This window comes from Chenopodium quinoa, unplaced genomic scaffold, assembly GCF_001683475.1.
Source record: "Chenopodium quinoa cultivar QQ74 unplaced genomic scaffold, ASM168347v1, whole genome shotgun sequence".
NCBI classification, from domain to species: domain Eukaryota; kingdom Viridiplantae; phylum Streptophyta; class Magnoliopsida; order Caryophyllales; family Amaranthaceae; genus Chenopodium; species Chenopodium quinoa.
The window spans coordinates 3,421,615-3,438,042 of NW_018742681.1; the positions used below are offsets into that span (position 1 = coordinate 3,421,615).

General features: G+C 40.5%; 1 long non-coding RNA gene across 1 annotated transcript; it reads right to left on the minus strand.

The window, feature by feature from the left end:
• Window positions 1-2,299: 2,299 nt before the first annotated feature.
• Window positions 2,300-3,072, minus strand: LOC110722369. Its single transcript, XR_002511575.1, has 2 exons — window positions 2,899-3,072; window positions 2,300-2,513 (listed from the first exon to the last, which is right to left on the minus strand). It is a non-coding gene; the product is annotated as an uncharacterized LOC110722369 (long non-coding RNA).
• Window positions 3,073-16,428: the final 13,356 nt, after the last annotated feature.

Below are 16,428 nucleotides of genomic sequence, written 5' to 3' on the forward strand. Positions count from 1 at the left end.
CTAACCGCCCGGTTCAAGAAGGGTCGGTTTCGGGTTGGAACAACAACCAACCCACCTATTCTTATTAGCAAGGACCTCGTAGCTCCATTTCGGAGCTACGATCTTATCCTCCCTATGATTATACACAACCCGGGGGTTGTGATTCTAGGGGGAACCCTTCTTATTACCACGTCCCCTAGACATGTGCTAATATGACTCCCAAGGAGATCGATAACCACCCCTTAAGGGGATATTTTGGGTTTCCACCCGGGTATGATGGTGGTTGGGGCACGAGTAATGCACCGGATTTCGACCACTACCGAAGTTGCCCCAACTATGATCTTCCTCCCTACATGGATTAATCCTCTTATACTGGCGATGTAGACCCAAACTACAATTATTTGCTTGGAGTAGCATGTAGACATTTGTATTTACCGTTACCTTCTCTTCTTACCCATCATTTGTAACACTGAGGCCGATGTCGAGTTCTAGCTTGGGGGGGGGGGGGGAGATGTTTCTCATTGTGTACATTTAAGTGCGGGAAAAGTAATCAAATGTCTAACTTGGGGGGAGGTCTTGAGGTCTTTGTGTATAGGGTGGGTTCTTGGTTTTGATAATGTATGTGCTTATATGTGATGCTATTTATGTGCATATATTGAGATGTGTGAGTTTGTATGTGGAATGGTTGCATGTAAGGCTTGGTTTAGCCTTTGGAAATTGTGGTTGGTTTCATATTGTATTATGTTATAGTGCGAGTCTACTTTAGGTTGGTTGTTGTTCTTTCATGATGATACGGGCACGCCTAGGCTAGAATGATTGCATATTGATGTGTTTGTCTCACTTCTCTACTATATGTGTGCTTTAGAGCGTCTTTCTTCTATGATTAGCTTTGGTTTATTTGTGGTTGGTTGTCTTGATGGTCGAATGCATGGTATGGTTGGCTTGCGTTTGGTCTTTATTGATGATGATATTTTTTGTGATGATGTTGATGATTGATGAGTTGATTCTTTCCCCTAAAAATCCAAAACCCTAACATCCAAATTTCTTTCTTCCTACAAATCTTCTTTTCCCTAATATCCAAATCCCTAGTATCCAAATTCTTTATCTAGTTTTCTTATTCCCCATTCTTTCACCTAAAAAAATATTGAAAAATGAGATTTGAAAAAACGAATTTGTTTTTGCCTTTGATTGGTTTGCGATGATGATATTGGATTGTCTGTGGTAGATGCTTGCTTTCTTTTTGTAATAAAATTTCGAGCATGGTTTAGATGCCCTAGGTTGAACATAAAATTTAGTTTAGGCTAGTATGAGAATAACCTTACCGAATGTATGAGACTTAAAAACTAGGTTTGTGATAAGATGGTGTCGCCTGTCTCAAAGGAATTTGAACCCCGAAAGGTAGTATTTTATTCCACATTTGTCCTAAAAAGTGAGGTTGTATGTTTTCAACCCATCAACATTTTGAATGAGTGGAAAAGATCCTCTTTAAATTAGTACCTAGATCGAGAACTTGAGCTCCAACTCCTAAGATTGCGGCTTAAACTACTTTTGTCATTAATGAAGATTGTTTCATAAGGTGTTTATCCATAGTGTAAGTTAATGCACCTGGATTTAGTTTTATTAAGTGTATTTTCCTTTTTCATTGTAGATAATAGTTGGTTTCGTAGATGACTTAGGGTTGTTCTTAATGCATTACATTTTACCTAGGAATCAAATAAAAGCTCTTTTAGTTTTTTTCTATGCCTTAACTTGGTGTCGAGATCCTCATATTTTTATGTATTGTTTGAAAGAGTAGTTGAAGCCGTCGTCGGTGGAGGGAGTTGGTTCACAAGCATATGGAGAGGGTACTTTTTCATTGAGATGTCGAGTGTTTTAAAACCCGCTACAGTTATGTTTTTCCGGCTCCTTTGAGGAGTCATGACACACTACCATTAGCACTACAAAAAAATAGCAATTTAGAGACGGATCAAAACCGTTGCTAATTTGTACGATTCCGTCGCTGAAAGTAATTCGCGACAGATTTTGCAACGGTAACAACCCGTTGTTAAAACTGTTGTTGCTAAATGATTGTAGCGACAAATAAATTATTGTTCTGTCGCTAGTTTTACCAACAGATTAATTTTTCTGTCGTTAGTTCTAGCAACGGATTTCCTTATTTCGTCGCTAGTTTTAGCAACGAATTTTCTCATTTCGTCGCTAGTAGTGAAATTTAAATACGAAATACATTTTTCCAAATAATAGTTATAGAAATAATAATGATGAAGATTATACGGAGTAATAACTTGTTAGTGTTGCGACAATTGTGATTTGTGAACTAATATATGAAACAGAGTATACAATTTTATTGAATTGAAGCAATAAAACTCCATGTTACAATGTATATATACAGATTTGGGTAATATATAACCGTTTTACAAAATTAAAAAAACATAAAAATAAAACTTGCGGTTCCTTCCTTTGAACTCTTCATTTCTCTATCCTTTGTAATCTGCTGCTGTCCATATCCTTTGTTCAATTGTATAAGATTGATTTATCTGTTGACAGAAAAATTAAAACACAAAATTAGCCCACTTATCAATTAAATGAAAATTATCTTGTAAGAAAAAAGAAAGGAATTATACCTTGTCAAAATTTTTAAAAAATCTAAATTATTTTAAATAACTAATACTGACATGAACAATTGATACCTAAAAAATTAGATTTAAAATCAATCAATTTAGATAAATCCAAGAGGCATGAACTTGCATAAATTTTATTGATGAAATGAAAGAAGAAACAAAAATAAAAAAAGAGAATAAACCAAAAAAAACAAAGGATAATTAAAGTTAGTTGAGAAAATCTATGGATTTCTTGTAAAAAAATGAAAGGGATTGATTAAATTGGCCTAATAAAGAGATAAAGAGAGGACAGAGAAAGTACCTTCAGGGGAATCAACGAGCTATTGTAAATTCATTGAAGAAATCACTTTGAACCACCAAAAATTTAATGGAGAAAATAGAGAAAGAAGTTGATTCCAAGGTAGAAGAAAGAGATAAGATATAAAGAGGGGAGGCAGGATATGTCTAAAACCTAATTGCTTCACATATATATATAGGAAGGGTGGGTGAGCGTGAGTTGGCAATCCCTACAATCCAACACCAGCGACAGATTTATTAAGATTGTCGCTAGTTTAGCAACAGAAAATAAAACTGTTACTAGGTTAGCAACAGAAAATAAAATCCGCCGCTAGCTCGGCAACGGAAAATAAAATCTGTAGCTAACTTAGCAACAAAAAATAAATTCTGTAGCTACCTTAGCAACAGAAAATTTATAATTGTCGCTAGTTTAGCTACGGAAAATTTATAATCCGTAGCTAAATTAATTTTTCAACGGATTTTTGAATTCTGTTGCTAACTCAGCTACAATTTATAATTTGTCGCAAAATATCCATCTCTAAATCAAGTTTTTTTTGTAGTGTAGGGGGGATTTGAACTTTGTGATGGGGACGCGGTAAGATTTGTTGAATAGGCTTAAGTTGAGTATTTTCGTAAAGGTTAGCTAGGTCTTGGCTAGTCATGACCGTAGTTAATCATAGGCATATACCTCATGCTCGAGTTTTATTGCTTAAGGATTCTTTTATCTTTGCATGTGCTTTTCTTTGAGCAAACTAATCAATCGGGTTGTTTTGTGCTATGTGAATTGCTTGAGGACAAGAAATTGGCTAGCTTAGGGGGATTTGATAAGTGGTTTATTTGACCACTTATTGTGGTGATTTTAACCCGGTTTTGTAATCTTTCCCCGTCTTTCTAACCCCCTTTTGTATATAAATGTTGCATTTTGGCTTTGGCCCTGGCCTCCTTGTGTGTTTGTATACTTAATTTCCATGTATAGGTTAAGTGAGGCAAAGCAAGGAAGACCATGGATTAAAATAGAGGCAGAAAGTGATGAAGGGAGAGGCCGCTCCTGGTGGAGCAGGCGTGCACCTCCCCAGGAGCGGGCATGTTGGGTTAAGTTAAAGCAACTACATATTTAATCACATAATTAACAACATAAAAGAAACCCTTAATGCGTAGCGTAGCGTAAATACCCAAGCCTATAAATTAATCACAATAAATGTCCAACGCTACGCGGAAGAGAAACCCGCCCAAGACCCGCTCACTAATTAAAGCAACTACATATTTAATCACATAATTAACAACATAAAAGAGAGAAAGAGAAAAGACATTCTTACCCTTAATGCGTGCTTCGCTCGATTCACGAAATCTTAGTTCAAAGCCCGAGCCTCGCAAGTGCGACAGCCTCCTACGGCTCGCACCCTCGACCCGACCCGAATGGTCTTAGTCCTGAAGGTTAGTCGGGACTTGACCAATTAAAACTAGAGTATGTATTACGAATTTAAGGTTTTCTCACTTTACAAAGGAGATGCCTTTTTAGTTCCACTCAAGTGTTCTTCCCAAAACCCAAAACTTGGGTATTTATAGGAATGGAGACTTAATCTCCATTCTCCTAGCAATGTGGGAGATTTGCAATTTCCTCTATTTTATTTTAATCAAAACAAAATAAAAATGCAATTCAATCAACAAGCTACAAGTCGAACAAGGAGGGAGAGAGAGTAGGTGACGACCACCAAGGGGGGACCAACTCACCTTGCTCCCCAAGCCAAGCACCAACCATTGGTCCCCACACAAAAACTGGACCACTTCACCACTTGGCTGGCTGGCAGCCTGCCTTGGCTGCCAATGCTGCCTGCTAGCGCCTAGAACCAAGGCTGGGTTGTCCTGCCAGCACGCCTATGCATGCGTGCTGTTAGCAACCCCACATGCTGGGATGATGCCTATGCGCTGCTCTGCGAGGTGCTGGGCTGCTGCTATGCGAGGCCTAACACGCATAGCATGTTGCTGCTTGGTGCCCCTACGCTGGCACGCAAGCATAGTATGCAGCAATGCCTGGCCCAGCTTGGCTAGCAAAAACGCACAGCCTAGCACTTGCATGCACAGCACGCTCCTAGCATGTGCGATGCTTGGTGCTGGCGATGGCTTGGTGCTTGGCCTAGAATGTTAGCAAGCACGCAACGCACTATGCTTGCGATGCTTGCGGGCTGTGCTAGCCCATGCCTAGCATGATGCGATGGCTGGCGCAGCTAAGCTAGCACGCTTAGCCATGCATGCACAGCCACACCACACACACACATGCACGCATCATGCGATGCTTATGCCATGCGATGTGCGTGTGCTAGGGGATGCTAGGCACCCATGATGCGCATGGGTTGGTGACCTCGCCTAGCCTAGCACTCGCATGGCTAGGCCAATGCAAGGCTACGGCTTGGCTCGAACTTGTCGCTTGTTTGATTTTATGTCTCGTCGAATTCTAAATTCGAATCGATTTGCGACGCTTGGTCTCGACGCTCTAAGCTCGATATCCGACGTCTTTGTTCGTAATACACTAATGACTCATCTAATGGTTTGGATTAATTCGTCGATTCGGATCAGTTATTCGATTGGGGTGCTACCCGAAGGGTTCAGTCAAGATTAAGCTGTAATGTTAATTATGCATTAATATTACTGATCGGAAGCAGCCTCCACCTAGTCATTCTGATCACTTGACCTCACTGAAGAATTAGCTTTCTAATAATTTCGAACCCTCTATCGGAATAATACACTTGTTTAAAGGACACCTTTCCTTTCAATCTCCCACTTGTCCTTCCGGACAAGTGTGCATTTAGTGTATAGCCCTTTTCCTATGTCGCTTAATGTCTCTTCATGAACTATAAGGTAAGATTCTTCGTCATATGTATTACGTCCAGAAGTGTTTCTCGATTCCCGAGTTTCACTTTCAATAAGTAGATGATTTCTAAAATCCATCTGAGCACGGCCATGCATTTTTATAGTCTCGCTCTTCGAGAGGCCTTGTAAACAACAAAGACATATTCCCTATTGTTATTAGGGGGACATTCCCAGTATTGTACTGTAAGATTCCCTTACTAAGAGGACCTAGTCGCTTGAGTGTTGCTGTTATAATCCCCATTTACGGCAGACGTTTGACAACATCAAAACAACTAGTACTCAAACAAGAGAACTTGCAATACTCATGGTCAAGGAAAAAGGTTCCTATAGCTATAATGAGAAATATACTTGTGACAAATTTATATCTCTTAAAGTATTCTCATATGTCGATCCGATTCAGTTCCAAACTAGTACCTGTGCAAATGATTTATGACATTCATGTCATTGTAGCACAAGAAACGGTGCTATAAATCATACTACACACTACTCTCAAGTGGTCATTAATCGTCCATCGTTTAAATGACCTTGATTAGGGATAATTTTTGATTGAAATATTCAATGTTCACTTAACAAGTGTTTATTTATCCAAGACATGGTCTTAATACCTTGTTTTGAATATTCTCAGTAATCGAATGGACACATTATTTAATTCTAAACCACGATTAAATAGAAATGGAGTAATAATAAATTTGCAGAAAATTTAATTGCTCTAAAATTGAATGGTTCAACATAGTGTTTTACATTAAAACATCAAGTTTAATTAAAACACATATACATGGAATTCAAAGCCAATCTCCAACATGCTTGATCCCCATTGCCTCAACGTGCTTGTTGTGCTTCACTTGAGGCAAAGGTTTAGTTAATGGATCGGCTACATTGTCGTCCGTTCCAATCTTACAAATTCTGATTTCACCCTCGGACTTCCATTCCCTTATCATGTGAAATCGACGCTTGACATGTTTGACCTTCTGGTGTTCCCTTGGCTCCCTAGCCTGAGCAATTGCTCCATTGTTATCACAATGAAGGTATATTGGACCCTTAATGGAGGGTATAACACCAAGTTCACTAATGAACTTACAAATCCAAACTGCCTCCTTAGCCGCTTCCGAAGCTGCCAAGTATTCGGCTTTAGTTGTAGAATATGCAGTGGTACTTTGCTTAGCACTCTTCCATCTAAACACTCCTCCATTTAGGCAGAATATGTACCCTGACTGCGACTTGGAGTTGTCTCTGTCAGTCTTGAAGCTTGCGTTAGTATAACCTTCAACAACCAAATCATTACAGCCACCATAGACTAGAAACGTATCCTTGTTCGTTTTCAGGTACTTTAGGATTGGCCACAGTCCAATGCGCCTCTCCTGGGTCTGATTGGTATCGGCTCGTAGCACTCAAGGCATACAATACATCTGGCCTAGTACATATCATGGCATACATGATCGATCCAATAAGCGAAGCATATGGAATCTGACTCATCCTCTCTCGCTCATCAGGTGCCTGTGGACTCTGCTTCTTGTTGAGAGTTATTTCATGGGACATGGGTAGGTGCCCTCTCTTGGCCCCTTCCATGTTGAATTGAGCCAGTACCTTATCAATATAAGTACTTTAGCTCAATCCAATCATCCTCTTAGATCTATCCCTATAGATCTTGATGCCTAATATGTACTGTGCCTCTCCCAAGTCCTTCATTGAAAAGCACTTACCAAGCCAGCCCTTTACAGACTCTAATAGTTTAGTGCTGTTTCCAATGAGTAATATGTCATCGACATATAAGACTAGGAATGCATGTCACTCCCACTGACCTTCTTGTAAACACAAGACTCATCTAAATTCTTGACAAAACCAAACTTACTAATGGCTTCATCGAATTGTAGATTCCAACTTCTGCTTGCCTTCTTTAGTCCATACATAGACTTCTTAAGCTTGCATACCTTCCCAACATTGCTTCGATCAACGAAAACTTCCGGTTGTGTCATATACACAGTTTCTTCGATTCCTTCATCGGACACTCCGTTCCATTGTGGAGTTCCCAGAGGTGTCAACTCTGAAAGAATACCATTTTCTTTCAAGTGATCGTCGAATTCATGGCTCAAATACTCACCACCTCGATCCGATTGAAGCGCTTTGATTTTGGTGTCAAGCTGATTTTCATCCTCACTCTGAAACTTTTTGAATTTCTCAAAAGATTCAGATTTGTTCGATATAAGGTAGACATAGCCATATCTACTATAGTCATCCGTGAAGGTAATGAAATATCTATAACCATGCCTTGCGGGTGAACTAATTGGTCCACATAGATCCGTATGTATTAGACCTAATAAGTCACTAGCCCTTTCTCCTAACTTGGAGAAAGGTTGCTTTATCATCTTGCCTAATAGACATACTTCGCAATTTTCAAACGACTATAAGTCGAATGAGTCAAGAACACCTTCTTGAAGAAGTTTCTTGATGTGTTTGATGTTAATGTGGCCAAGACGACAATGCCACAAGTAGGTTTGATTCGACTTAATGGTCTTAGCTCTTTTGGCGTTATTATCAATGTTATAAACTTGTTTGTCTAGAGAAAGCACATAAAGACCATTTTATGAATATGCCTTACCATATAAAACATTACCAAAATAAAATGAACAACTATTGTTCTAAATTCGAAATTCAAATCCCTTGGCGTCCAACGCCGAAATTGAAATAATGTTTTTGGTAACTCTTGGAACATGATAACAATTGTCAAGTTCTAAAACAAGCCCAGAGGTCAAAGACAAACTGAGAGTTCCAACGGATACGGCAGACATCCTTGCTCTATTGCCGACCCGAACCTTGACCTCTCTCTTCTCTAGCCTCCAATTTATCCTTAGTCCCTGAGCATTGTAACATAGGTGTGAGCCACATCCGGTATCTAATACCCATGATGTTTTGCTAGTGAAGTTAAAGTCTAAAACAAAAATACCTGATGAAGAAGCAACGGTGCCGTTCTTCTTATCTTCCTTGAATTTGAGGCTATCCCGCTTCCAATTTCCCTTCTTCTTACAATAGAAACATTCGGAATCGGATTTAGAAGAGGCTACCTTCTTGTCCTTGCCGCTCTTAGTAGCACTTGACTTAGGCGGGAAATTCTTCTACTTTTTCCCTTTAAAGCTTCTCTTCTTGCCCGAGCGCTTAAACGGCTTGCCCTTTCTCACCATGAGCATGTCATGCTTTCCTTCATGCAATTAACGAAGCTCCCACTAAATTCCACATCCAACTTAATTAATCCAATTAATTAAGTCAGTTAACCTAATTTTGTCAAAATTATTTTTGCAAGAGCCGGAAGAACCGAGGCCTAGCCTGATTAAAAATAATTAAATAAAATTAAAATGGGAAAAATTCGCAAAACTCATAGCCCACGTAACATAAAAATCTTCCCACTAAAACCGAGTGCCTAGCATCTTAGCCATGGGGCTAGGCTTGCTAGGCATCAAGGTTGCGGCTTGTGCGTGCTTGGGCGCAGGCATGCTTGCCTAGCAAGGCACGCTACACCTGCTGGCACCAGCAGCATCGCAACATGCGTGCTGGTGCTGGCAGTGTGTGGCTGGGCCTGCTGGGGCTCGCTGCCTTGCTGCCCAGCAGCTCTTGCGAGCAATGTCCAGCAGCCATGCACCACACAGCAGCATGCACCAAGTGCACACTCCCAGCTCGCCACACAGCAACACCAAGTTAAGGTAGGAGCACAACCATGCGCACCTAGACAGCCACATGTGGGCTGCGTGAGCAGCCCGGCTAGCCTTGGTGGCGCTTAGGTATTTTACCTCGATTTACGTGGTTTTCTCTTGGGATTTTAATCCCGATATGTGTGTGACATAAAATTAATTCTAAATTCATTTTAGAACCAATTTAGAGCAAAATGAAAATAAAACAAGTCCAACTTAATTAAATTCAATTTTAATAGTGCACAAGCTTAAATTATTCAAGAACCATTCTTTAAATCAATGTAGGTCTATCTTGATGCTACAAAATTGAAGGGCTACACTCATAATTAATTTAATCAAATATAAATTAATAATGAGATTTGACAAAATTGAGGATGTTGGAAAAATAAACCCTTTCATCCAATGAAAAATTTCCAAAAATAACTTGTGTATAATTGAAAAATTACATCTTCCTACATGAAGATTAATTTAATTTCAACAACAAGTTTTGAACTTTTAGGACTATAATCAACTTAAAAATGATTAAATCCAAAAATTAGTTCAACATGGAATTTAGCAATCAAAGTTCCAACCAAATAAACAATTAAAGATTGGATCTTTATAATATTAGGGACTTCAAAAATCACAAATTCACTATAAACATTCACACTTGAAGCAATTTATTTGCAAAAATGTGAAAATTTCAATTTTATGTGAAAAATGAACTCACCAAATTAAGCACCAATTATGACTTCATAAACATGCTTCATGAGGTTTATAAGCAGTAGATTAGTGATGCAACAATACTTAATCTACCTTTAACAACCCATAATTAATCAAGGTTTAAAGATTTAAATTTTTTTGTCAAAAACGAAAAACCCCTCGAAAAACATGTTTTTGGGTGGATTTTGGCTTTTGGATAGTCCTTGAAGAGAATCAAAAACGATTTGGAATATCAATTCCACCCAAAAATCACTATTTTTGAGTCGAAATATGGGATCGTAGGCCAAAATTAGTAAAATACGAAATTAAAACTAATTAAAACGAGCTTATAATCTAATTAGAAAGCAAAACCAGAATTTAAATCCATTTTAAATCACCTCAATTAATTATTAGTTACAATAATTAAAATGAGCGCGGCTCCGATACCGTTGTTGGGTTTCGTAGTGTCTTACGCTACGCGGAAGAGAAACCCGCCCAAGAACCGCTCACTAATTAAATTAAAGCAACTAAATATTTAATCACATAATTACCAACATAAAAGAGAGAAAGAGAAAAGACATTCTTACCCTTGATGCGTGCTTCGCTCGATTCACGAGCTCTTACTTCAAAGCCCGAGCCTCGCAAGTGCGACGGCCTCCTATGGCTTGCACCCTTGACCCGACCCGAACGGTCTTAGTCCGGAAGGTTAGTCAAGACTTGACCAATAGAAACTAGAGTATTACAAACTTAAGGTTTTCTCACTTTACAAAGAAGATGCCTTTTTAGTTCCACTCAAGTGTTCTTCCCAAAACTCAAAACTTGGGTATTTATAGGGAATGTAGACTTGAATCTCCATTCTCCCATCAATGTGGGAGATTTGCAATTTCCTCTATATTATTTTAATCAAAACAAAATAAAAATGCAATTCAATAAACAAGGTACAAGTGGCACAAGGACGGAGAGAGAGTAGGTGAGGACCACTAAGGGGGGGACCAACTCACCTTGCTCCCCAAGCCATGCACCAACCATTGGTACCCACATTAAAACCGGACCAATCCACCACTTGGCTGGCCAGCAGCCTGCCTTGGCTGCCAAGACTGCCAGTTGGCTCGTAGCACCAAGGCTGGGCTGTTCATCCAGCACGCCTATACATGCGTGCTATTAGCAAGCCACACATGTTGGGCTGATGCCTATGCACTGCTATGCGAGGTACTTGGCTGCTGCTATGCGAGGCCTAGCACGCATAGCGTGCTGCTGCTTGGTACCCTACGCTGGCAAGCAAGCATAGCATGCAGCGATGCCTGGCCAGCTTGGCTAGCAAGCACGCACAGCCTAGCACCAGCATGCGCAGCACGCTGCAAGACTGTGTGATGCTTGGTGCTAGCGATGGCTGGGTGCTTGGCCTACCATGCTAGCAAACACGCAACACACTATGCTTGCGATGCTTGCGGGCTGTGCTAGCCCATGCCTAGCCATGCATGCACAGCCACACCACACACACGCATGCACGCATCTTGCGATGCTTGTGCCATGTGATGTGCGTGTGCTAGGGGATGCTAGGCACCCATGATGCGCATGGGTTGGTGACCTTGCCTAGCCTAGAACTTGCATGGCTAGGCCAATGTGAGGCTACGGCTTGGCTCAAACTTGTCGGTTTTTTGATTTTATGTCTCGTCGAATTCTAAATTCCACTCAACTTGTGACGCTCGGTCTCGATGCTCTAAGCTCGATATCCGACGTCTTTGTTCGTAATACTCTAATGACTCATCTAATACTTTGGATTGATTCGTCGATTGAGATCGGTTATTGGATTGGGGTGCGACCCGAAGGGTTTAGTTAAGATTAAGCCGTAATATTAATTATGCATTAATATTACTAATCGGAAGCGCCTCCACCTAGGCATTCCGATCACTTGACCTCACTGAATAATAAGCTTTCTAATAATTCCAAACCCTCTATCGGAATAATACACTTATTAGAAGGACAAAATTCCTTTCAAGGCGATCTTGCAAGAACTAAAAAATCTGCCCCAATTTGAGATATAGAGGAGCGGGCGTGAACTCACTGAGGAGCGGGCGCTCCTAGCTGCTCAGCTTGAATCTGCCAACCTTCTAGAACAGGAGGAGCGAGAGCGCAACTACCTAGGAGGGGGCTCTCCGCCCCTGGGAGTTGAATCTGCCATCTATTGAAGAACAGAGGAGCGGGCATGCACTAACCCTAAAGCGAACGCTCCTCCCTGTCGAGCTGAATTCTGACTTCTTCTAAGGACACCGAAGCGGGCGCGCACCTTTTAATTAGTAGGCGCTCTGGTGTATGGAGCGGGTGCTCATGATTGGAAGGCCACCTTATTTTTTACGGATTAACGTATGTAATTCGAAGAGAATAAATAATACCACTTTGGTTCATTTTAAAGACATCCGTCTTAGCTTAGTATAGTATTTAGCAACTTTCTCTTAGTTAGTAACAATCTCTTTGGTATTTTTGCTTAGAAACTCTCAAGTTAATCATTATAATAGCAAGTTTCAAAGATCATTTTCAGAAATTCAGCATTTGTATTCAACATTTGAAGCTTCAATTAGTAACTTCTTTCACTTATCTCTACTTATTTTCTGATTTTATTTTGTTATTGCAAGTCATTTGAATCTCTCTTGATCTTGATAAATTGTTGTTACTTGTTACTTTTATCCATAGTGAATCACTTTTCCCCAATTTAGAATTACTTAGAATCCTAACTTGGAACTTTGCATGTTACTCACAATGAGTTGTGAGTAGTCCTCTTAGCTAGGGGTTGGGTGAAACTCAACCTAATGGTTAATTAAGTGATTTTGGGAGAAGTATTGATGTTTGAATTGTGATTAAATTGATTACATGAGATTGGTTGTTAGTTCTTTCTGATAGGAGTAGTTACCCTTGATTTTGGGCTTGGTGGCATGATACGCTTGACTTGACATGGGAATGTCGATTAAGTATGTCATTTACTTATTGCAATTTTAATTATGTATTTCCTATTGCTAAACTAAAGAGGAATCGAAGTTGAGGAGTGTGAGTTGTTTTCTTAATTGCACGATGTTGGTCTTACATGTAGTCCTCGCTATCTCTTGTCTCTATTTGCTCCCAATATGCTTGATTGCCATGGTTGAGTGGATCCCACTCCCTAGTGCTTTTATTTACTTGATTTAAAAAAATAGCTTGTTTGTCTACTTGATGAACCCCCAACCAACAATAGTCTTCGAATTAGCTTGCGTGTTAAGATCTTTAGCAATTATATCCCGTTCCTTGTGCACCGAACTCTTACTTGTCATTGTGCTTGGTTTTGTGAGATGTTTGCTTATAAATCTGTTTAAATGAGTGTGGAATGTGCGACCGTTATAACGCCCATCAATGGCGTCAGATGTTTTAGGGTTTTTTTCCCTCGGGAAAGTTACATCAGCAAGACTGATTTTCCTCCGGCTGTACCTGCAAAACAACAGAAGCTCCGGGTGTTCGAAGTTTCGCCTCTGACAATCAAGTTAGGAAGTGTTCGGAGTGATGTAAAAGTGCAGAAAGTAAAATGAGATCTTCTCGGATTCTGAGATCAGCTGATGTCTCTGTTTTCGAGAGAATTGATTGTGTACTTGTCCCCAAAATGGGGGGAAATCTCCCTATTAACAGGGTAGTTAGTAAATGTGCCCCTACCTTGGTCATCTTGACCTAGATTTGGGGGGCTACGCCGTTTTTGCGGCTTTTCTCGGGAATTGGGCCCTAAAGGCCGTCTTTTTCCCTGCTAATTGGGAGTGCCACGTGTGAGCTAGGGATTGGTTCATTTTGAACCTCACCTTCTAGTTGGGCCATTTGGCCTAGGTATTTTTACCCTAAACATATGTCGTGAATACAGCCAGACGATCGCGGAACACTACAAAACTACGAATATTCTGATAGACGAAATATTCGCCTCCGACGATCAAGTTTGTGATCGGAAAACGAAAGAATGTAGAGGGAGAAAGTATAGAGAAGTTAGAGCTAATTGCTTATGCAATAAATGGAACATCTTTATCCCCCCCCCCCCATCATAAATGATTGTGGTATTTATAAGGGTGGGAATGTGTGCCCCTTTAGCGTTAGTGCCCTAAAAAGGTGTGACCGGATTAGCGACGCAATCAGGTAAGGATGCATGTCCTTTGCGGGGGTCATTTTGGCGCCTTTCTCGGGATTTGGGCATCCTGATGTAAGGAGGCCTTCTCACTTTCAGGTGCTCTTTGGTTTGCCACGTGTCATCTTCCTATAGGGACACGTGTCACTATGAGATTTGACCACGTGGAGGGGTATTTTTACCCTAAACATTTGCCCCTCAGAGGGGGTGGATCGTACCATATGGGCCGCCTCCTCTAATTATCACTCATCCAGATACGTTCGAGTACTAGGATAATTTGAGCAATTTTGTTGGAAGAGGCAGACTATACAGTCCGCCTGGTTTAAGAAAGATCCTTTGGACAAATTGCCTTGAGTCGTCCGCCTGGTTTCATCTTTGGACTTAAGTCTAGAAATCAGGTGGACGATGGGTGTCGCTTGTAATCAAGTGGGACACCTACCCTCTACATTTTTCGAAGTAACGGTTTAGATTAGCTGACCTAGCCATCTATTTTGACGCGTCGTTAAGGTAACCGTGCATCTTCCTGTCTTTATTGACGTAGCATTTTTCTGGTTGAGCTTCTAGATTAGACTTTTCAAAAACAGTCGTTTGAGCTTCTAGGCGGGAAAGGAGATTTTACCATTTTGCCCCCATAAAATTTTCCTATAAATAGGCCTTGTTTGACTTATAAAAACAGTTTGGATTTTTGTGTTTTCTAGAGGGAAGTTAGAGCTTTTAGAGAGAGAAAGTGCCTCCCTTCCCTAATCTTCAAGAGCTCTGTCCCGTGCTTCATGTTTCCGTTCGAGTTTTTGAGTTTGCCGGTCAACTTATTCCAAATCTTTCAAGTCGTTCAAACTTTCTACTCGTACAGAGGTAACCGCCTGTTTCCTCCTTTTTACATATTTTTTATCTTTCCATACTTGTTTTATTTTTTAAACACGAATTGACACAACACTCGGATTCGTCCGTCTCTCCTAATGACGTTGACCGTTTGACTGGCACTGAGGAGTCTAGAGTGGATGGAGCCGACTCCTCTTTTTGGAGTGGGTCCATTTCTAGTGCGTACCAACTCACCCCCACCTATTCTTCTCTGTCCTCGAAGTCGAACTTGGTGCGTACGAGAGGAACGTACGACCGAGATGCAGCAAGAAACTCAGACGGAAACAGGGTTCAACCCTCGGTACCCTTAAATACGAATGACACAAACAATGAGACCACGAACTCCTTGTCCGGGAAAGACATCTAACAAAATCCTCCTTCCCTGTCTTCAACAGGGAGACAAGGGAAACTAATGCTGGGTGTCCGGCCAAAACCCGCAACAACCCCCTTCACGATACATTAGCTTGATCCTGATGCCATTTAAGCTACTTTCTTCTAAAAGGCCTCCTTCCTCAATTAGGGCGGACGCTAGATTTAGGCGAGGAAGAACGTCAGGCAAAAATTCCCAACAGCCCCTAACACAACATACTAGGTCGGCCAGGCTACGGATTAGGATTCACATCTATGAACCGTTCGACCTACCTTCTCGCAGCGCTCCTCCTTTGGAAAATCAAGCGGACGCTGATCAGAGGAAGATAGATAAGGGAAATAAACCCTTGGTACGTGAAGGCACCATTGTTACTGAGGCTGGCCAAGGCTCTAGGGGAATTAGCTCAGCCGAGGCTGCCGAATTGGATAGAGTGTTGTTGTAGACTCTTGGTTGTGTCTCCCCAAAAACCAAACCTAGTGATGAGTACCTTTCATGTCTTTGATTATTGAATTAAGTGAAGAGTTGAAGAGTCTAGTGAATTTTCCTTTACCCTTGACCATTTCTAACCTTTCCTAAAATATTTTAATCCAAAATCATTTATTTCGTGCCTTTAAACCCATAATCATTCATTTCATGTCTTTGAAAATCATTCATTTCGTGTCCTCTTTATAAAACGTCCAAACCTGATTATTTTAGTCCATAATCTTGGTTCAATTATTGTGTATTTAGATGGGGTTTGAAAAGAGCTTTCCAACGATATATTTTAAGCCCAAATCCGACTTAAAACAAATAAATTATGGCCAAAATATTAAACCAAGCCCAAACCGAACCTAGGTCCACCTAACCTACGTCTTAATGATCATGTGGAGGGTCCATTAACCTTAATCCCAATCCTAAACCAATTAGGATTCATTAGAAACTTCTAGAAGACTCTAGAAGGTTCTAATCTATCCTTTTTGGAAGATAAAG